The sequence below is a fragment of the Hippocampus zosterae genome, chromosome 1, assembly GCF_025434085.1.
Source record: "Hippocampus zosterae strain Florida chromosome 1, ASM2543408v3, whole genome shotgun sequence".
NCBI classification, from domain to species: Eukaryota; Metazoa; Chordata; class Actinopteri; order Syngnathiformes; family Syngnathidae; genus Hippocampus; species Hippocampus zosterae.
The window spans coordinates 29,370,410-29,394,556 of NC_067451.1; the positions used below are offsets into that span (position 1 = coordinate 29,370,410).

General features: G+C 40.8%; 1 protein-coding gene and 1 long non-coding RNA gene across 2 annotated transcripts in view; both read right to left on the bottom strand.

Moving 5' to 3' along the window:
• Positions 1-2,688, bottom strand: part of LOC127608198 (neuroligin-3-like) — a 238,327-nt gene extending 235,639 nt beyond the window's left edge. The window contains exon 1 of the mRNA XM_052077159.1: positions 2,291-2,688. The gene's annotated coding sequence lies outside the window, so the exon portion shown is untranslated. The remainder of the gene's footprint in view (positions 1-2,290) is intronic.
• Positions 2,689-9,341: 6,653 nt separating this feature from the next.
• LOC127608391 (uncharacterized) lies at positions 9,342-11,903 on the bottom strand. Its single transcript, XR_007964262.1, has 2 exons — positions 11,803-11,903; positions 9,342-9,437 (listed from the first exon to the last, which is right to left on the bottom strand). It is a non-coding gene; the product is annotated as an uncharacterized LOC127608391 (long non-coding RNA).
• Between the last annotated feature and the right edge of the window lie 12,244 nt (positions 11,904-24,147).

Below are 24,147 nucleotides of genomic sequence, written 5' to 3' on the forward strand. Positions count from 1 at the left end.
AGGGATGTTCAATGCCACTTTTTTTTCAGACCGATACCAGAGTTCTGATACCTCTGGTACTTTTGATCCATATACAGTCAAACCTCCGTTTTCGAACGTCCCTGTTCTCGACCAAATCGGTTTTCGAGTTTTTTATGCCTCGGATTACGATCGAAAATCGGTTCTCGACCAAACTGAGCTCACTTGAATGCGCCACTTGACTCCTCTCGCCTTCCTTACACACAGGAAGTGACGCTCCCTCGGGTAGTGTTCCATTGTGAGCAGACATGTTCAAAAAAGATTTTTTTTTTTTTTTGTAAAAGGAGTGTGGTTTCGGTTTTCAAACGAATCAATTTTCGAACAGCGTTCTGGAACGGATTATGGTCGAAAACCGAGGTAAGACTGTAATTACATTTCACACAATGCAACATATTGAAAACAAAGACCTCTTATTGACGCAACAGGATGGTTCCCCAATTTGTCGAACTGTCGCAGTCTCGTGCCACCGACTGCCAAACAGGACTTATTCGATGTTCGCATTTTTTGCCCGCAAGTATCGTTTGTTGGTATCGGCAGCCTCTATGCACACCCGATACCTTCAAATAAGTCCCGTTATTGGCCTGATACTCATACCCAGTATTGGTATGCAGCCATCACTAAATATGAATGTACAGAAAATTTCATCCCTATCATGATCGACAAAGTCCAACACCATCTCATGAGACAATGAACCATTAACTGTGCTTGTCATTTCCTTTGTGGTGCCAAAACAAAGGGGAAGCAGTGATAACGAGAGAATCTGATAAATAAAAATCATCAAACATCAGAACTTATTGTGACAAATTTATTTTACCAAGTGAGTCTTCAATAAGGGCCTAATGACTAGTAGACATCCTTTTGTGTGTGTGTGTAATATTTTAATATGTTGGGGTGCCCAAACTTTTTGGATCGAAGATCTACTTTTCGATCAACTAACCTCCCGGGATCTACTCTTACCGACGCGCGCATGCGCACGCGCATACACACACACACACACACGCACGTTTTTTTTTTCTCCTCGATAATCCTCGGATCTACTTGCGACCTGTCTTAGATCTACCGATAGATCAGGATCTACCTAATGGGCACCCCTGTGTTAATGTATCTAATGTCCAGCGATTTAGGTAGCCCTTTGTTTCTCTAAATATTTGTTTTTAGCCGTTTTATTGTTACGAATTTTATGTTGTTAAAACAATGGTTACAGAATGCAGTATGCCCCTTTCAGTAACTTTGTGTTGATTGGTTGATTAGTGAATTTATTGATTGATTGTACTGTATCAAGGAAAATGGTCAAAAGCTATATAGGGCGCAATAGAATAGGCTGGATCACTTGCTCATGTTTTGCTCATTCAACTAAATCACGATGACAAAGAGCATTTGACATTTTCACTCGCTTATTTCCGGTTTGGGACCCATTACTCGCAGCTACATTATTCTGCATACTGAGCTTGTTGTGTCCAGACTACTCTGGGAGTAAGAAAGTGGACAGACATATGCAGCCTGCTGCATCTCACTGCCTTTAAACTTGCATCGACTTCTTCTTCTAGGCTATTCTCAGCAACATGCACTTGTCTCTTTGTCCTTTCTTTCTTTTTTTCTGCAACTTAAGAATTACAAAAAAATGCGATTAATTCAATCCATTTGACTCCAGTGATGGGCATGGAAATAATACATGGACAAATATTCTCAGCTAACAAGGGCAGATGATCTCTACAATCAGATCCCACAAGCATTTAAATCGGCATTTCAATTGAGTATTGGGTATTTATGTAGCATTAAAGTAACAGGAAGCTTGAACGTTAAATTTTAAAGCAGATTCATATTTTCAATATTAGCTCTAAAAAGTGATTGCTTCGTGGAAAATGACACTCCCGACCCGGATGATTTTAGCCCGACACGGCGTATTTTAACTTCTGTGCCTCTCTCATGTGACTGCATTTTTTAAGAGTGGGGGCTCGTGCGTCACTCCTCCACCACGCACACGCGTTGTCTTTTTAAAAGTAACAAGTGTTCGCAATGGGAACAATTAATACAAAGCATGCACCGGTACCAACAGGCAGCACTACTTGGCGGTTGCCAATACGGGTCGTATGCCAGTCAATTAGTGCATGGGGTAAGAAAAAAAAAAAAGACCGCATGCATTCGACGGTGGGGCAGCGCGTTTCAACCCAAGAATGGGTTTGGGAAGTAAAATGCACAGAGCGTTGCAACATCACTTTCCTCCCACACAGTGCACACGCCGCTTATTATTGAGTGTCATGAAACGTCTCACCTGCACAATCCAGATGTACATCCCCCCATAACCGTGCGTCTGTCTTTACAATAAAGAAAACAAATTACGTGGGTATACTCCAAATCCCCCCAAATGGCCTCTTTTTTGAAATTTCTTTGAGAATGAAGCCTCCAGTGCAGCAAGTCTCATTCCGTTGTCATTTCCAAAATGACTCCGTGCCAGTTTTCTTGTTTTTTTCTTCTTCTTCAGCGGGAAAGCTCCCCCTTCCGAGTCCGCCTACCTCCGGAGTGGATGCTCTTTCGCCTCAACTCGAGGCTCAACGCGAGCCTGGCGAGAACGCGCGGCGCGACACCGCTGCCTTCTCCAGAGCGCCAATTGGAGCCGGAGAAGAGAGTTACTAGGTAACCAAGGGCACACGCATCATACATGGAGAAGAGCAGAGCAGTTTTTCTGCCTTTCAACGACATGCACCAACTGTCTGATTCCAATTCCTATCATAAATGTGATGTAATGATTTGAATTATTCCTTTTCTTTCTTGTCATTCTGCCCACTCATTTATTATGTGGATCTCATCCCACATAATTCATCTGATCCACATCGTTCGAGTTCAAAATATTCCAAAAATTCACACCATACTTTTTTTCCCATTCTAAAAATTACCCAAAGATTCACCGTTCATTCTCTACAGCGCATTCAACGCAACATATTCACACACAAAATTCTAAATGTTCAGCTCATTTAATTCACCTTGGAAACGATTTTCAACGCTGCAGATATTTTTACATACCAGAAATTCAACATTTTCCATCAGTATATCGCACATTTTAAACAATATAATTCCACATCAATCTAAATCATTCAATACCTTTTGATACCGTTCCGCATCATTCCATAGCTTTCACTATGATTTCATATTTTCAGCAAGAAATTGCACATCTTTCACCCATCATTCCACATCCTTCCATATCATTCAATATATCCTACACCATTCCACATCATCTCACATCTTTCAATGTCATTTCACATTTTTCACCTTTATCAAGAGTGCAGAGTTGATTCCATATTATTCAATATCCATACGTCTCATTTCAAATCAGTGATTACGATTCCACAGCTTTCATTATTATTCTAAAATTCCATCTTTCCGTATGTGATAGATTGATCGATCGATATACAGATAGTCAGAAAGTTTATAAAGTTTGTTAAACTGACTATCACAGCACCTTGACTTGAGATTTTGGGTGTAATGATTTTTTATTAACATCAAAAATGTTTTCACTTTATTCATTCATTCATGTATTGACACTTTTGATGAACAAGTGAACCAGCACCACTTTTGCGGTAATTGATAAGAGCATTAATCATTTAATGTAATTTACGTTTCGACAACTTTAATACTCGCATCTTCATGATGAAAAGCACCACTCGTGTCATTCCCCACTTCAAATGTACTTCTCCTCTTCCAGTGTCATCCTGACACTACAAGCAGCGTTACTGCAACTTACAAGAGTGTCAGGTTCTTGCTCTTGTCGGTTACGCACGTTTGGTGTGGAAAATGTTGAAACCTTTCATAGTTTTGATTATACTTTCTTTCATCTTGCTACTCTACTTGGTGAAATAATGCTGCTTAATTTGACTTATAATGCACAATTTCTTCTGCTACCTTCTTCCTGATTCATGTTTAAATATGCGCGATAAGAAGATGGATGTGGGGAATCACTCACAGTGATCTTGCCAGATTAAGCATTGTGATGTGTTTTTAACCACATGAATTCAGGTCAAATGAGGGCGAAGGATGTCACAATGTTTGCAATTCACACGAAGTCGATACAATAAGGTAGGGATAGGCAACTTAGATGTCGAAGGGCACCACCATATTTCATCAGCGCAACTAGGGGTGTGGGGTACATAGCACTGCACACTTCCTAACCAGATTCAGGACAAAAATACAATTTTTGATATTGACAAAATGTGTGCATATATGTGTTATTGGGCCAATGTACAGTATCTTAATTCATATTTTAATTTGGATTTAACGCAGAAAAAATGCAATGCTCAACTACCCAAAAAAACTGCATAAAAATTCCCTTTTAAAGTTGGCTCCGAACTGCTGAACTCCACATCAACATGAAATGCCAGAACTCATTTTATGCATGTTTTCACAAAAATCTATGGACTTTTGTGAAAACATGCAGATTTTAATTTTCCATGTTTTCCTGCATGTCAATTCAAATCCCCAAATGAACAAAATTATACAGTGACTCATTCACCTGTGTGCACAGTGCAGGTGAAGGGCAGTAATTTAGGCCGATGCTTGTCCAATTAAGCCGCCATACACATTTGGAAAACTATCAAGCATTGACTATCTCCATGTTTTTGGAGGACACATATTTACTAATGCTTCATGCACTTTAAGCGAGCGTTCAACGCTGTAAAACATAAAACACTGTTTGTATATATTTGAGTTTGATGTTGTGATGGCTATGACAAGCTCTTCTTCACAACTCCAGCTGCTGTGTTGGAGGGGTTGTTGAGTGATGTCTGCCATCCTGTGGTCAACACGGGTCTTACAACTTTCAATTGTGCGCGGCAGTTCACCATCCCTGCACTCAGATCCCTAAAAATTATCACACACTACCCAATCACCTGTTTGCACAAAGCCTCCAAATCAATTCTCAACTCCTCCCTTTCACTTTTAAGCCCTTGCCAAATGTTCTGGAAGAAAGACCTAAAAAGGACATAAAGTACCTAACCCAAGGCAAATGAAGAATTGTGCCAAAATAATTGATTCACGCAATATTTATAATTTGTGTTTTGAATAGATGGTGGCAGTTTTGTTTGTTTTTTTGCCCATAGGTTAAATTCATATGTTGATGATTTTTTGTTTTTTTTGTTTTTGTGGGGGGTCAAATTTTAAAACTGAAATGCATTTCTGCAGTTTCTTGGTGTCTGTTTACACTGTTCACTTTTCTTATGAAGTTACACTCCAAAATGGAGGGATGCTAAAACAGTCTCAAAGTTGAAGTGTTTCAAATGCTAAATGTGTTTCCATTAAAAGAAAATGCTCAATCTGCATAGCATGTGCAAATAGATCCTATTGCGACAACCAATGGCAAACGTGGAGCTGTTGTTGTGTGTCTGCCACTGAAGTTGATGCTCTTGATTAGAGCAATGTATATATTTACTGTGACAGGAGCTCAAATTAATCGATATGAAAAAGTAAGGAAAGTAGCACTATCTGGTGCAACGACCGCAAAGCAGAGTATAAACAGAATGGAAAGTAATGTGAAATGGCATTGAATGGAAACCATTGTATTGCGTTAACAAATACAGTATATATATATATATATATATATATATATATATATATATATATATATATATATATATATATATAATGTGTGGATGTTCAAAATGGATGAGGCAGTGTAACTGCTGTAGTGTCTGATTTATAATTAATATTGTGTTAAACCACATTAACAAATCATAGTTGATAGAAAAAACGGGCATACGGTTGTCGAACAGAGAAATTAATACGTCAAACGTATGTGGACCTAAGAAGCTAATTGTATAATAACATATTAGCTACCAACTTTTTATCTCTTCTAATAGGTTTCATTCGGACAAAAACACTCAATGCTTTTCTATGTCATTTCATCAACGGCCTCACCTATGCAGCAAAGAGTTGCCCCACATAACACTATAAAACCTGTGTATATTCCGGGGAGTTTTTAAAAGTTCTTCCGATGTGCACATCTGTACCTCTCCGGGTTTTGACTGAATAAACTCGTTTGTGACCAGTAGTGATGGGTCCAGCGACACCGATGCATTGACACATGCACCGGGCTCACAGAGCAAACCACGTGTTGATGCATGTGCTGGCTCATTAAGTCACGTGATTGACACGTGAACTGCGTTGACACAGTCCAGGCGTCTAATTGACACACCGGCTGCGTTGACACAGTCCAGGCTGCTAATTGACACATCGGCTGCGTTGACACAGTCCAGGCTGCTAATTGACACGTGAACTGCACCGGTGCAGTTTAGACCGCATCGGCTGCTTGGCACAGTACAGGCTGCGCCACTTAGTCCAGGGGGCGTCGACTCAGTGCAGAGGGCGTTGACGCAGCAAAAGCCCGCCGCACAGTGTTTATAAGGAAGTCGTTTGGCGACACAATGCACCCTGCCGAAACAAGCCAGACCTCACTCACGCTCGCCGAAGTTCGTGTCAGTGCAGACTTCGTGTTCGTGCCTTGCCTTCCTTGCCGATTATGGAGCAGAGACGCAAATCATCCGCCGTGTGGGACCATTTTGATGTCCCGGAGAATAAGGTATTATTTATTTATTTATTCAAATCGCCTTCTGTCGCCGAGAGCCTCTCGGCGAGAGGCACTCGCCGAGTGCCTCTCAGATTATTGACATGTGTTGTACCATTCTAATCCGAATACATTTCAAGGTAACTCTTGGTTACTCATTCACATTTCATTACAGGTGAAATGTCGAATTTGCCGGGTCGAATTGTCATACACCAACAGAAGCACCTCCACCATGCTGAGGCATTATCGGGCCAAGCATGAGAATGAAGTTCGCGATACACCCAGTATTACGCCAGGTATACAAACGTTCACTCATCTTTTCACGGTTGCTATGTTGATGATTAATTGACAATCAGTAATTATTATAGGTTGACTCTCCACTCCATGTTTGACAATCAAGGTTCCAGGAAGCAGCTGTACTGGAAGGACCAACACACTTCTTTCCCAAACCTCTCCCACCTCGCAAAGGAGTTCCTTTGTACGCCAGCCCCATCCGTCCCTTGTGAGCGTGTGTTCTCCACAGCAGGAGAAATCGCTTGTAAAAGACGCAACAGGCTGAAGTTTAAAACATTGGAGCATCTTATTTTTCTCAATAAAAACTTGTGAAATAAAAGCCCACAAGCATCCTCATTCAAATGATCTTCACATTATTTGAACACATTGAATGTTGCAAAATGAATGCATGGATGTGAATGATAGTGTATACACTTCATCATCAAATCGATGAATGACCTTATGAAAATGTTTTGGAACAGTTGTAGATGCAAAACCGTACTGGCAGCTGCATAATAGATAATAAAAGAAAAATATCCCAAACCATAGGGATCCTCCCAAAAACTAAGGATGTGCTGAATAAGAGATCCTTGTACACATACTTTTATTACTTCCATATTTGACCTATTGTGTGGGAATATGGGGAAATGCCAGTAAAACACTGTTTTAAAACTACAATACAAAGCAATCGGAACAATCACTGGTTCCAAATGGACAGAACCCACAAATCCACTGTTTATCAAATTAAACAATGAAATCTCATGACCTGATTGACTTCAAAATCGCCCAAATAATGTACAAAGCACACAACCTTAGCCAAAAGATCCAGAAGCTTTTTAAAATTCGAGAAAGTTGTCATAATTTAGGGGGTACTAATCTATACAAAAAAATCCAAAACACGAACGAACATCACACAATGGAGTGTATCTGTAATAGGTGTAAATCTGTGGAATGATTCAGAAACGGACCAGTAAAATGAGGAACTCTCTTGCTGAGATTAAAAATGAATTCGAGAGTAGTACAAGACAACTACACAAATCAGAATTAAACTGATAAATTCGATACACTCATGAAATATAGCAATACATCAGAAATACATTGATGAGATTATTTAATATATTAATGAAATGTAGCATCCATTATGAATGAGAAAATCGACATATACATGTGCTCTAAAGAGTATGTACTGTATATACAAACCTAATGTAAAAATTTATTAGTACAGCATACATAAGGGTAAAATCATTTGTTGATATTTAGACTTTCTTTCCTATTTAGAAAAATGATCAATTCATATATAAGAAGGGGTAGGACTCGGGGTAGGTTTGTTGCTTCTTTCTACTCCTCTGAACACATATTTGTGATGATGACTATTTTCTTTTCCTTTTTTTATATCTTACCTTCACCTTTTGCCAATTTATTACCGAATTGTATATTTTATATGTTCAATATACAAAACAATTTATCAGTCAGTTCAGTCTGTTAAGTGGGTTGGCTGCAGGGATCTTGAAGGTCCAGCAGGTGGCAGTGGTCAGTGACACAGTATCAGCACAGTATCAACACAGTGTGTCAGTGTGTCGACACGCCTCATGAGGCCTCATGGACCCATCACTAGTGACCAGCCTGCACCTCGGCCTCTGGACTTTATTTTCTGGACTTCGAACGATCTCGGCTTCAAGCTCTTTGAAACTTCTGGTGTGTCCTCTAAGCTGCGGTTTACTCAAGAAACCTTTGATTCTTGTCTCTTTGGTGTCGGCCCACCGGATCCTTCAGCTGACGCCCGGGAACGCCTCGGCGCGCCCCTGGTCACCCGGGAGAAGGCGTGGAGGGGACTGGCTTCGGGCCGACACTTCACTGCTCCCAAATGAGGAATCAAATAAAGGAAAATGGAATACAATGATGATAAATGAAAAGGATTTATGATCATAAAAATAATTTAAAGCCAAGAAAATGCATAATTATTTTTTATGTATGGTATATTTGTCCATATTTGTATTTCAATGAGTGTCCTAAAGACTGATGAAGGGGGCAGTGTGAGCACAAAGGGATTTGCAAATTGCAAATTAAACCGAGGTCTGACAGCAGAACTGTGATTGTTCCCCGTGTATGAAAAAAAATGAAGGGCATGGAAAACAGCTGGAGAGCCTTTATTTGATTGGAACCAGTGACAGTGTGTGGGGAAAAAAAGAACCGTGTGCCTTGGAAATGGGTCAGCAAAACCTTCTCAATCAAGTCCTTGACTTTGCCTCTGAGGCCTTTGCAATCAGTAGAAGAGCCAGCATAGGTACTCAGTCCCAAGGCACTCATTAAAAACTGACGGGAATCCTTTGCCAGAATGGACAGGCGAGCAATAAACATCAAGGAACTTTTTGTACCTCCGATGTGGGGTTGCTTCAGAATTAGTATAACACATTTGCATGATGAGAAGGTGCAATGGTGTAAGTGTCACGTTGCGCGGTGGTGGTGGACCCCAAAAAGCAGGCAGGAGAGTGGAGCAGGCTGTATTTGAAGAAGTGTATTGATAAAACACAGAAAACTAAATCCTAAGCAAACAAAGTCCAAAGTAGCAAACAAAAACCATGACTGAAGCTCAAAACTAGTGATGGGTCCAGCGACACCGATGCGTTGACGCATACGTCGGGCTCACAGAGCAATCCACGTGTCGGTGCATGTGCTGCTTCATTACATCACGTGAACTGCAGTCAAGACTGCATCGGCTGCGTCGACACGGTCCAGGCTGCGCCACTCAGTCCAGAGGGCGTCGACCCAGTGCATGCAGCACAGTTGATGCAGCAAAAACCCGCACAGTGTTTATAAGGAAGTGCGTCTGGCGACACGATGCCGACTGCCGAAACAAGCCAGACCTCACCCTCGCTCGAATAAAAATATATGTTTGGGCAATACGGAAAACACACTGATTATCAGAAAAAATGTCTGTCTGACTTCGAGCATCATGTCGGCTGTCATATAACAGGCTATTATACAGACCAAGGACTCAAGGCTGTCTGGAATTGTTGGCGGCCGTCCCTCTAAAACAAACAACGCTATCTGGCCTTTCCCCTGGATGGAAGTACGCATGGAGTCTAGGGGCCCCACCACCACCCCCCTCCTTCTCGGCCATGGACTGATAAGCCGGGACTGTCTTCATGATGAGCAAACCTCGACGAAGCAGATATGACCTGTACACGCATACACGTACACAACTGAACAAACACACGCGCATACACATCCTTGTTATCACCGTCTTCATCGCTCCGATTCTTTTTCCCCCGTGACGTGGTTCGATATGCGGAGCACAACGGTGACCGTGCAGCTGGTCGTTTCGGGCGCGTCACGGTTACCCCCGTCGCCCCCCCCCCCCCCCCGATCCCCTTCACATTCATCCTTATTGCATGTTATGTCTTGTGACTTGTTATAACTGTCATATGCTTATTTATGTGCTAGGGTCTTTTTTATCGTGGACTTAAATTGTCCTTGGAAGAGGATAGTTCGAGCATGTTTTTTTCCCCCTCTCCCTACCCAGCGTTTTCCTTTCTGAATTCTGATTGTAATTTCTCCATTGCGGGACAAATAAATAAAGGATATCTTATTGTATGAGAAGTACTTTATGAACGTTTGTACTGTACGTCATACTCCAGTTGACTGAGGGGTCCCGCCTATAAGGGGGAGTTCCAGAAAGTGACTGCGAGTGAGCACACCGCATGTTTGATGACTGCCACATTGTTATTAAAAGCCACATAAAACGTAAACCTCGTCTGCTGGCCATCATTACATCGGCTAGGCTAGCTTCGCTGTTGTCGTAGTTCAAAGCTTAATATGTGGCGTGGGTTGCGTCGGGGCCGCGAGTACGTGCTCGCGTGCACAGCAGAGAGCAGCGGACTATCGACTGCTCAGACACGCTTCACTCGAGTGACGTTGCTACAGTACGTGCATATTATGGAGCAGCTTCCGGACAAACACAAATTGTCCGCCGAGTAGAGCCATTTTGATCTCCTTTTGGAGAATAAGGTATTTATTAAAATCTCCTTATCCCACCAAGTGCCTCTCGGATTTTTGACATGTCTTATTCCATTGTGTGTGTGTTCTCCACAACAGGGGAAAGAGCATGCATTAAACGCAAAAAACTGAAATTTTAAACACTGGAGCATCTTATTTTTCTAAAATAAAATTTGTAAAGACAAAGCCCACAAGCATCCTCATTCACAGGATTTTCAAATTATTGAAACACATTGATTGATACAATATGAATGCATGGATGTGAATGATATTGTCAAGGGTCAATGTCATCTTTATTGTCAAATATGCTTTATGTATGACATGCAGCATAGATTAAATTTCTTCCTCTCAATCCTCAGTTCATATATGCATGCTAACATGCTGTGCATTAAACACACACAGCTAAGAAAGAATAGCAGCCATACTGTATAAAAAAGACATGTAATCTGAACATTCATTCATTCATTCATCTTCCGAGCCGCTTGATCCTCACGAGGGTCGCGCGGGGTGCTGGAGCCTATCCCAGCTGTCTTCGGGCAGTAGGCGGGGGACAACACCCTGAATCGTTTGCCAGCCAATCGCAGGGCACACAGAAACGAACAACCATTCGCAATCACACTCACACCTTGGGACAATTTAGAGTGTTCAATCAGCCTGCCACGCATATTTTTGGAATGTGGAAACCCGGTACCTCTGCACTGCGAAGCCGACGTGCTAACCACTGGACTACCGGGCCGCCCTGTAATCTGAACAGTATAGACAATATAAACAATATAAACAACATAAACAACAACAATCAATGGCACTTGTGGGTAGTGCGTTGTATATAATTCATCATCAAATCAGTCTGTTCAGGCTGTCAAGTGGTTTGGCTGCAGGGATTTTGAAGGTCCAGCATGTGGCAGTGGTCAGCGACACAGTATCAACACGCCTCATGGACCCATCACTACTCAAAACTCAATAACAGAAACATGACAAACAAACAAACAAACATGACAGCAGCAAAAAGCAACAATGACCCGACAATGTGTGGTCGGGTTGGGAGTTCTTTTAAAGTACTAATTACCTAATGACCAACAGGTGTGCAGCTGCAGAGGGATCCCTACTGTGCCACCTGTTGGTCCCAAACCGAAGAGCTTTTAAATATTTTATTGTTGCGACTGACAAAAGGCTCATTGTTTTACTATTAAACAGAACATTGCTGTTGGCTTTCTCTGTGCACTGGTTCCCCCACGGTTTGCATAATCAGATAAGAGGATTAATATCATCATGTTGTTTATTAATGCAGCCCACTTTTAATGTGTGATTATTTCCTCTGCTGATCGCAGTCAGATTTGTGCTTGATTGTTGAATTATTCTGGACTAGTATGACAGATGAAACGGTAATAAACATACTGTCAAAATAACATTTAAACTAACTAATTTAAATAGAAATATGCATTAATATTAGAGTTGACGGGGGGGAAAAAGGAAAGGAAAGTATTAAAAAGGTGTAAATGTGCAATTTCAGAGTTTCATCAACTCATGTTGAGGCAGTGATGGCGCCTACATTTCGCAGGTAAGCTCAGGCAAGTCCCAATATTGCTCTCAAGGCGAGTGTCAGCTTTGAGGCAGGCAGATGAATGTGGTGCCTGTAGCGTTTAGATGATTTCTGGAGAGTAACATCGACGCCTCAGGACTCGGGATGAACATCACAATGTCAAAGCGCGTTGTCATGCGCCATTTACGGTCTGAAAATTATGCATTTTGGTCAATGTGGTGGCAAATGTTATATATACAGTATATACTGTATATCAGTGGCGGGCCGTGCATTTCAAAGTTAGGCCTTCAGTGACGTCACATACGTACTGTACATTAACACAATATAGGCTCGTCAGGCAGCAGTGAATTTAAGGAGCATTTAAAACCATCAAGTATGCATTCACAATTAAGAGCAGGAAACTAAATTTACAGATATTGTCAAAAGTAAAAAAAAAATAAAAATACTAAATAAAATGCCACCCAAATTACGCTGTGTGATCAACTTCATATACTGACACCAACCACACAATAACAAAACAAACTATTCTTTGATCATTTGCATTTTGAGAATAGGCTACACAACAGCAAATAATTGAAAATGTTGAGCAGCTGCTATTGAACGCATTTTAGCGCACAAAGCTGACTACAATGTGCCATTATAAATTGCAGGTTCGCAGATTTATTTGATACATTTTTGTATCTTTGTCATTTTATTTCGTGACCATTAATACTACCAAAATAAAATAAAATAAATAAAATAAGAAATGTAAAATAAAATTCATTTACTCAACAATGTAGTGCCTGTTCACTGAGCTGCAGATCAACGAGAGTGTCCCCAAATGTTTTTAACCCTTGGGTCCTTCAAATGAAAAAAACCCTAAGTTACGCAATTTACAATTTTTGTAATGATGTATTTTGTGTTATACAAACATTTTTTTTTCAAACACTCAAAATGTTCAGAGGCATCTGTGCTATCCGTACAAATATATTTTTTATTAGTTCTTTGGGATTTTTTATTCTTTATTTTTTGCAAAAGGAAAAAAAAAATTGTGTCTGGAGGTCCAAACCAAGCCCTACTAACAATCCCGACCGGACGTGTTCATGTAAAATGCATTGGTTTGAAGCCTCCTGCAAAAAGACAAACTCATTTGCGATCCTCTGGCGCCACCTAAAAGTTGCACAATTGGAATGACCTCAACCCAACAATGTGGCATGCATACGTCTGTCCAAGCGAAAACAAAGCGATTGACGTAAAAATCGCGTGAAATGCATGTTTACACATTAGGTTTACGATGCATTAAAAATATGAATAATAATGGGTCTCTGTGGTGGAAAATATGTAAATTGTGAAGATTACGGAATCAAAACCTTTTTTGTTATTGCTGCAATGCCTGAGAATTATCAGCCGGTGACGTCGTGAAATTTAGGCCATTTTAGAACCCCCCCATACGTTTCAGCTCTCTCGTGTTTTTCCGAATGCCTTTGCCATTGATTCAAAGACATAATTTTACATTTATTGCAAGCGGTGGACTACGAGGGTTAAACGCACCATAGCTTGTAAATTCCCAGCCGTGCTCTGATGTTTCCTTGCTGCCTTGGTAAAACAACTTAAATTGGTAAATCCAGCGGAAGGTCCGTCTTGAAAATTGTGTGGAAAGTAGTCCTGCAACCAGATCAACGTCTTCTCCTTCGGCCATTTTGGGTCAAAATGCAGCAACAGCTCCCTCTAGCAGGCGCTACGCCAATAATCGAATGCGCACGTCCAGTGTCGACATAAGCCCTTCTAGCTGGCCGTGGTACTCAAACTCGTGATCTGATTGGCTATTGCAAGCTGACTGTGCCCGTTCATTTACAAAGCACAGGGGCCTGCTCTGTTTAATCTGAAGGCATTGCAGAAAGATACCAGCTCTGAATGACAGGTTGCAGGAATAGCAACTGAATTTAATGAGTATTTTGTCAACATCGGCGGTAACCTAGCAAAACAAATTCCTGATCCAACAAACCTGTTTGAAATAGATAGATACGTAGAAAAAAACTCCTCCACGATGTTCCTTACTGCAGTAAAACAAGAAGTATCAAATATAAAAACTTTTAAAAATAAAAAGTCAACTGATTGCTTTAATATTGATATGACAATAATCAAGCAGATTATAGAATATGTAGTGCGACCTTTCACGCACATATGCAACCTGTCATTCAAAGCTGGTATCTTTCCATCAAAAATAAAAATTGATAAAGTTATTCCAATCTAGAAAAGTGGAGAAAAACATCTGTTTACAAATTATAGACCAATATCACTACTACCACAATTTTCAAAAATATTAGAAAAACTATTTTCTCGCAGACTTGATAGTTTTATACAAAAGCATGCGCTGTTAAGTGAGAATCATTAGAGGCATTAGAGGTGTAGCTTATAAATGGATAAAAAGTTATTTAGAAAACAGATATCAGTACGTGCAACTCAACAATAAAAAAAGAATCAACTGAAAATCACTCACGGAGTTCCTCAGGGGTCAGCGCTTGGTCCAAAACTATTCATCTTATATATAATGATATCTGCAAGGTCTCAAAACTATTTAAATGTGTCCTATTTGCTGATGATACAACTTTCTACTGTTCTGCAATAAATCTGAAACAGCTCCTGACAACCGTAGAAAACGAATTAAACAAATTAAAAAACTGGTTCGACAGAAATAAATTGTCACTTAACCTGAAAAAATCGAAGTCAATTGTTTTTGGCACAAGACCAATCAAACACCAGGCTAAAATTATGGTAAACTCAATTGAAATAGAAAGAGCGTATGAAACCAAGTTTCTCGGATTAGTAATAGACTCAAAACTATGTTGGAAACCACATATTGATAACGTAAAAAGAAAAATAGCCAAGACCGTAGGGATCCTCTACAAAACCAAGGAAGTGCTAAATAAGAGATCTTTGTACACATTATACACTTCATTATTATTACCATACATGACCTACTGTGTGGAAATATGGGGAAATGCCTGCAAAACAAATACACTCCCTATTCTCAAACTACAAAAAAAAGCAATTCGAATTATTAATAGATCAAAATATACGGAACCCACAAATCCACTATTTATCAAATTAAATACGATGAAATTTTATGACCTGGTTGACTTTAAAATCGCCCAATTAATGTACAAAGCACACAATAACCTGCTCTGCCAAAACATTCAGAAGTTTTTTGAAATTCGAGAAAGCAACTATGAATTAAGAGGTACCAACTTATTCAAAAAACTCAAAACAAGAACAAACATCAAGCAAAGAAGTGTGGAATAATATGTATGTGGAATAATCTCGAAACGGACCTAAAAATGAGTAAATCGCTTGCTGATTTCAAAAACAAATTCAAAAAAATAGTACAAACAACCTACATCAATCAGAGTTAAAATGATAAATTCTAAACAATAAATATAATGATAAATCAGAACTAAGTTGATAAATAGAGAAAGGTATTGAAATATCCATTATGAATACAAGAGAAAATTGACACAAGAGTGCCACGGTGAGGATGTATATAATCCTGATACAAACCAAAAGTTGTGAAAATATCACGGTTAAGAGCCTTAATGGAGACTTCTTCTTACTTTTTCTTTTCTGATTGATATAAAAATGATTTAGTAGATATAAACACATAACGGGGTAGGACTAGATACGTTTTTTTACTTCATCCTACTCCCTTGAACATAATAACTGTGTTGAATGAAGACTGATTTCTTTCTTTTTACTTTTTTATCTACCTTATTTTCTGTCAAATTATTACTGTATATGTTTTATGTTCAATAAACAAACAAACAATAAAAAAAGGCCCAGTGCAAATTTAGTTTACCTGGCAACACAAGCTCTCTGAAATATGATTGGTTAAAAACTCTACAATAATAAATAAGTTATCGAGTGGCTTTCAATGTTATTTAAAATAACATTGAAAGCCACTCGACTAAGTGGAAATAACGTAAAGTGAAAAAACTTAAAGAATACAGAGAATAATTTTTTACATATTTATGAAAATGAAATAAATTAAATTTGTTAATCTCAGAAATGTAAATGTATTAAATTTAATAAATTTACCTTTCTGAGAATGTTTAGGCCAGCAGAGTAGGCCTTGCTGGCCCTGACGGAACGCCACTGATATATATTAAAAAAATATATATATATATATATACATATTCATTCATTCATTCATTAATCTTCCGAGCCGCTTGATCCTCACTAGGGTCGCAGGGGGTGCTGGAGCCTATCCCAGCTGTCTTCGGGCGGTAGGCGGGGGACACCCTGAATCTGTTGCCAGCCAATCGCAGGGCACACAGAAACGAACAACCATTCGCACTCACACTCACACCAAGGGACAATTTAGAGTGTCCAACATGCCACGCATGTTTTTGGAATGTAGGGAGGAAACTATCTATCTATCTATATATATATATCAATAAAATGCATTCTACATACATTTCAGAACATCTACTGCTATTATAACTATACATTTATCTTGCACTGAATGGATTTTGTGACTTTTTGGACGAAGTATGTATTTATGTACTGATTTAGGAACAATGGATAAATTTGTTGATTGTTAATTATTCGCATAGGTGGGCATTCAGACACAAGGCTGAGCCACATGGGCCCAGTCCGTTCCTCATCGCCGACAGCCAATCGGCATGGATAATGCGGGATGTGGGGCTGAAAGAGCAACATGCCATTCACTTACAAAGATTCCTCCGGGCAGCATCATTCTGCCCAATATGACATGAGCATGTTAACAGGAGTTCAGAACAAAATGGCTTACTTAATCCATTCTAACACACGCGCACGCATACACGCACACAATAATAAAACAAATGAATTTGATTGTTAAGACTGGTTGATTACAATTAACAAAAAAAACACTATTCGTCACATAACCATTGTTATAACCATCAATATGGCCTGGCAGTAGTAAATGAGCAAACTTACCAGTGTGAAGAAAAAAAAACATCCTTCACTGGCTTCATCTTGTCCTATAATGTTCTGTCTGTTTTGCTTGCATCTAAGCTGCAACTGGAGTGAGGGGTGTTTCCCTCTAGCAGGCGCACCTTTTCCACGTTTCCCAATCAAGCCTTGCCAAGTATTTCAGTATTTCATTTATTTATTTATTTTCTTATCTCTCTTTTGTTTCGCGTTACTGGACGCTTGACACTTGTGCAGTCTCTGTGTTGTTCCTTTTCAGCACTTTTAGTTAATGTGTTGTTTTTTTCCTGGATCATTTTGTTCAGCGATTTTTATTTGTACTGTCAATAATTATTTTTGGTTTCCGCAATCTTTCCCATTTCTCAATCCAAAAATGATTCGGTTCTTTTCTGAACCTGACATGCATGATTTGCGGAACTCAGGCTTATGTGCCACTTTGTGCTTCAAGATCCATCTCTGGTTTCCACTCATTTTCCAGCTTCCCTATGATAACATTTCTAGTTACACACCATTACGTGTACGTTGTTTTTCCTGTGTCTACTTTGTTGTTTTTCCTCAGGTGTGATGGCTTCTGGCAAGTCATCTTAGATGCTGGAGTGAAATGATTTAAAATATTTTTTTTACAGTTCATATTCCTCATGTACTACTGTCGGGTCATACCAACAGTTTTAACAAATATGGCAAAAAATGATTTTAGGCAACTTGCAAACTCCCCCTTGAACATCCTTAAGTGATGAAGGAACGTATTAGCAAGTTTGTTTTGTACTTTGATGAAGATGGCATCCCCTCTATTAGCTGTAGTCCATTTGATTAATTCCTCTTTTTAACTGACAGAATCGGTGATTGGCTGAAACACATTCACTTTAAAAGTGCATTTTACTGATAAATTTGTCAGACTCGAAAGGAGTAAAAATGCCATTCAAACAATTGTTATGAGGTGGGTTCGCTATTAGTATTTACTGAGCAAAGAAGCTCTTCGTTCCATTGCTTTGTGAAATGATAATGACTGTCAATGTTGTAAGTAGCTCCAAAAATCTTAAGTGTAATTATATATCTCATCCAAATGCATCTAAATAGGCAGGCTTTACCAACATACTTTGTAAGTAGTGCTTGTAAAGACCCACATGCCAGATGCGGCTGACATTAACACACAGTTGTATTGACAGCAGGAATGTTCATTTGATATCTGCATTTGCAAATACACACATGTTCTTCATCGCTCCGATTCTTTTTCCCCCCCCCGTGACGTGGTTCGATCTGCAGAGCGCACGTGTGCCCGTGCAGCTGGTCAGGACGGCCGCGTCGCGGCAACCCCCTCTTCCCATTCATCCTCCCCCTTATTACATGTTATGTCTTGTGACTTGTTGTAACTGTCATTTGCTTATTTATGTGCTAGGGTCTTTTTTTTATCCTGGACTGAAATTATCCTCAGAAGAGGATAGTTCGAGAGTGTTTTTTTTTCCCTCTCCCTACCCAGCGTTTTCCTTTCTGAAGTCTGATTGTAATTTCCCCATTGCGGGACAAATAAAGGATATCTTAATCTTAATGTTCATCCTTAAAACAGGCAGGTGCAGGATTAGAGGAAGTGGGCAACATGTGACACGGCTCAATCGCCGGCCAAAGACAAAGATGAACAAGAAAGGCATGTTTACACCAAGAGGACATGTACTGTTTCAAACACATAAATATTCAGTTTGAGAATCAAGCTTTAGTCTCATTCACCATTTAAAAAGATTCTACATTTCAAGTCAGAAAGGTTTGTTTTCAGTTGTGTATTAGTTATGTAGTTATGTAGTGCATCATACGTGTGTGTGTTTACACACACACACACACATATATATATTATATATATATATATATATATATATATATATATATATATATATATATCATTTCCGACTACATTTCCGAAATGTAGTCGGGTGGTGACTAAGAGAGGAAAGGTCGTCCGCACTGAAGGGGTCTCACTCCCTGAAGGAACAATAGCAGACATTGAGGACAGCTACAAGTACCTTGGTATACCACAAGCCAATGGCAACCTCGAACTGGCAACAAGGAAAGCGGCTACGGCCAAATACCTCCAGCGAGTGAGGCAAGTCCTAAGAAGCCAGCTCAATGGCAAGAATAAGACCCGGGCAATAAACAGCTATGCCCTGCCAGTGATCAGATACCCTGCAGGAATAATAAGGTGGCCAAAGGAAGAGATTCAGACCACGGACGTTAAGACCCGAAAGCTCCTAACCATGCATGGAGGGTTCCATCCCAAATCCAGCACCTTGAGACTGTACGCAAGCCGAAAGGAAGGAGGCCGGGGACTAGTGAGTGTGAGAGCCGCTGTCCAGGATGAAACATCCAAGCTCCATGAATACATCAAGGAGAAGGCTCCAACGGATGACGTCCTCAGAGAATGTCTCAGACAATGGGGAACAGAAGATGAGGCGCTGGAAGAGGGACAATCATGGGAGGACAAGCCCCTACACGGGATGTACCACCGGACCATAACTGAAGTGGCTGATCTCAAGAAGTCCTATCAGTGGCTAGAGAGGCCTGGCCTGAAGGACAGCACCGAGGCACTCATCCTGGCTGCTCAGGAGCAGGCCTTGAGCACCAGAGCCATCGAGGCGCAGATATACCACACCAGACAAGACCCAAGGTGTAGGTTGTGCAAAGAGGCACCTGAGACAATCCAACACATAACTGCAGGGTGTAAGATGCTGGCAGGGAAAGCCTACATGGAACGCCATAACCAGGTGGCTGGCATAGTCTACCGAAACATCTGTGCGGAGTATGGACTGGAAACCCCAAGGTCAAAATGGGAAACACCTCCGAAGGTGGTGGAGAATGACAGAGCGAAGATCCTGTGGGACTTCCAGATCCAGACTGACAAGATGGTAATGGCGAACCAACCAGATATCGTGATCATAGATAAAGGGCAGAGGAAAGCCGTTGTAGTGGATGTAGCGGTCACAAGTGATGGAAACATCAGGAAGAAGGAACACGAGAAACTCGAGAAATACCAAGGGCTCAGAGAGGAACTGGAGAGAGCCTGGAAGGTAAAGGTGACAGTCGTGCCTGTGGTGGTCGGAGCACTCGGGGCAGTGACCCCCAAACTAGATGAGTGGTTGCAACAGATCCCGGGAACAACATCGGACATCTCAGTCCAGAAATGTGCAGTGCTGGGAACAGCAAGGATACTGCGCAGAACCCTCAAGCTTCCTGGCCTCTGGTAGAGGACCCGAGCTGAATGAGGGACGGGCACCACCCGAGGGGTGAGATGAGGATTTTTTTTAAATTTCCTTTTCTGTCATCAAATAAAGTGTATCATTGCCAATTGTTCAATGCAAAGCTCTTCACACACCCAACGGTGGCACATTATGAGGTTGTTTTTTTTCTGTTTTTTCTGTCACGTTTCGCTCGAAGCAGGAAAAGTGAACTGCTTCGTACGTAACAGAGAAAACGAAAATAAGTGGATCCCCGAAATAGCAGACACCGACAAGGGCTTTGTCTAAACAATAACATTGATTGTAAACAAAAACACAGTCTAATAAATAACAGAAATCGCTGGTAAAAACTAGAACCAGGAAATAAGGAAACACAACAACAGGAAACAGTTGCAAAAAACGGCAAGGAAATATGAATAAACAATTATTAGTACACGTAGGCGCTTAGCATAATGCCCATGGGAAGAAGAAAATGTAACCAACAGTAAATGGTAATCGAACAATATTTGCGAACATGGGCAACAGCAGTAGCCCGGCATACAATACTCTGGCAATAAGTCGACCGCCGGAGCGCCTAGATATAGCAGGTGCAATCACTGACAAATAGGCAGCAGGTGTGCAGGCGGGAGAAATGAACGCGTGCCACCTGCTGCCGAATACGGAACATGACAATTTCTTTTATAGTATTTACACAGACTACAGTAAAATAAAAAATAATAATAATCTTCTCAGCCAGGACATGATCATAATGCTCAGTACTACGACCTTCAGATTGCAAATCCAAGTTTAAGTGCATAGAGAATCAGCAACAGATTTGTCGACAAAAAACTTTTTGAGATTTTTGACACATAACTGCATGACTGTCAATACACATTTATTTATTCAGAGATAAATGAATTAAGCGTAGACCAGACCAACTAGAATTATCTTGCAAGAGAAAACAAAACAAAACCATGACCTGTTACCATGGGCTTCATGAGCTTTGCTGAAACTACAGCAAAATATCCCCCTCCTGAAAATGAAATAATGCCTATCCCTCATTTGACAACAACTGGGCATTAGAGTGGCAAACAGAAGCAGAGACTCTAGCAATTTAAAGCATTTGGTGGTTTGAACGATGAGCATCTTTTCGACGGTGACACGGTTCGGCTACTGGCCAAATAATGAAAGAATCGCACAAATGTAGACAGGTGGCAAGAATCAACAAAAAGTGTTTGTACTTTCTCCGCTTTTCTGAAAACAAACAAAGGTCGCTGGCAACAAGAATACACTAGTAAACAGAATGGTCCAATCACGCAGAAAATCATGCGGAAAACAAACTGAGAAGAAGGACACAATGTGATAACACAAAAACTAATTTGACATGGACAAAAGTGAACTATGAGCATCATCCAGAGGTCTATAGAACCAACACTTGGAACATGAACAGTAGTGATGTGGCCAGCGATGCATGCGCCGGGCTCACAGAGCAAACCACGTGTCGGTGCATGTGCTGCTTCATTTCGTCACGTGATTGACACGTGAACTGCACCGGCGCAGTTTAGACTGCATCGGCTGCGTCGACACAGTCCAGGCTGCTAATTGATACGTGAACTGCACCAGCGCAGTTTGGACTGCATCAGCTGCTTGGCACAGTCCCAGCTGCACCACTTAGTCCAGGGGGCGTAGACTCAGTGCAGGGGGGGTTGACGCAGCGAAAGCCCGCACAGTGTATCTAAGGAAGTGCGTCTGGCGACAAACCTGCCGACTGCCGAAACAAGCCAGACCTCACCCTCGCTCGAATAAAAATATATGTTCGGGCAATACGGAAAACACACTGATTATCAGAAAAAATGTGTCCGTCTGACTTCGAGCGTCATGTTGGCTGTCATATAATAGGCTATTATTATGTGAGAAGTGCTTTATGAACGTTTGTACTGTATGTCATACTCCAGTTGATTAAGAGGTCCCGCCTATGAGGGGGAGTTCCAGAAAGTGACTGCGAGTGAGCACACCGCATGTTTGATGACTCTGCCACGTTGTTCTTAAAAGTCACATAAAACATATACCTTGTCTGCTGAACATCATTACATCGGCTAGGCTAGCTTAGCTGTTGTCATAATTAAAAGCTTAATATGTGGCGTGGGTTGGGTCGGCGCCGCAAATCGTGCTCGAATATATTAAGAATAAGGTATTTATTAAAATCTCCTTGTGTCACTAAGTGCCTCTCAGATTTTTTACATGTCTTATTCCATTGTGTGTGTGTGTTCTCCACAGCATGGGAAATAACATGCAAGAAATGCAACAGACTGAAATTTAAAACACTGGAGCATCTTATTTTTCTGAATCAAAATTTGTGAAGACAAAGCCCTACAAGCATCATCCTTCACATGATTTTCACATTATTGAAACACATTGAATGATACAATATGAATGCATGGATGTGAATGATACTGTCAATGGTAAATGTCATCTTTATTGTCAAATATGCTTTATGTATGACATGCAGCATAGATGAAATTTCTTCCTCTCAATGCTCAGTGCATATATGCATGCAAACATGCTGTGCATTAAACACACACAGCTAAGAAAGGATAGCAGCTACACTGTATAAAAAAGACATGTAATCTGAACAGTATAGACAATATAAACAATATAAACAGCATAAACAACAACATACACAATGGTGCTATTGTGGGTGGAGTGAGGTATTGTATACACTTCATCATCAAATCAGTTTGTTCAGTCTGTCAAGTGGGTTAGCTGCAGGGATTTTGAAGGTCCAGCAGGTGGCAGTGGTCAGAGACACAGTATCAACACAGTGTGTCAATAGGGCTGTTCACACGGCAAGATTTGGTCCGGTGCTACGCCGGGGCTGCCCCAGTAGAGCGTTCACACGTGCAAATTAGCTTCGGCGTAGCCCTGGAAAAAGGCTTACACCGGACCAAATTTGATCTACCTCAGGGAGGTGGTTTAAAAATTTGCTCCGGAGCAAAGGCACGTTTGCGAAGCAGCACCGATGTAAATTTGCACGTGTGAACGCAACTGGGTTAAATTTGCTCCAGAGCAAATGCTTGTGAAGAGTACGTATGGCGAGAATGCGTTGCTTTCGTGCTCTGTCGGACTTCCGTAATGTGTTTGTTTAATAACGACACAAGACATGGCTGGTAACATCTTTCTTTTTGTAGGACACTGGACCGTTTCGGAGTTGTTTGTTCCGTTGTTGTTTGTTCACAACCCCCCGCTCCGCATATAATTTATTTTGTGATTTCCTCTCTTTTTCTCTCCATTTTCTGTTTGCCGCATTAGTGTTTGCTTTTCTGAGTGTCATTGAAGTCATCGTTGATTTACGTTTTCTTGGGCGGTCACTCTCGAGCAGAAGGCACGGAGACCGAGAAGAATAAGGACGTGCCGGTCCAGTATTCGCTTGAGTTGTGTATATACAGTACGTTTTAAAAAGAACCAACACGACAGCTCGTTTGTTTTCTGTCGTTTTGCTCCGCTGCAGAAACTGCTGTGTGAACGCAAGTGGGGCTGCGCCGACGCTGTGCCGATGCTGTCACGCTCATCGGCTTTGTACGTGTGAACGCTCCACACAATTTGCTGCGGTGCAAAATATATCG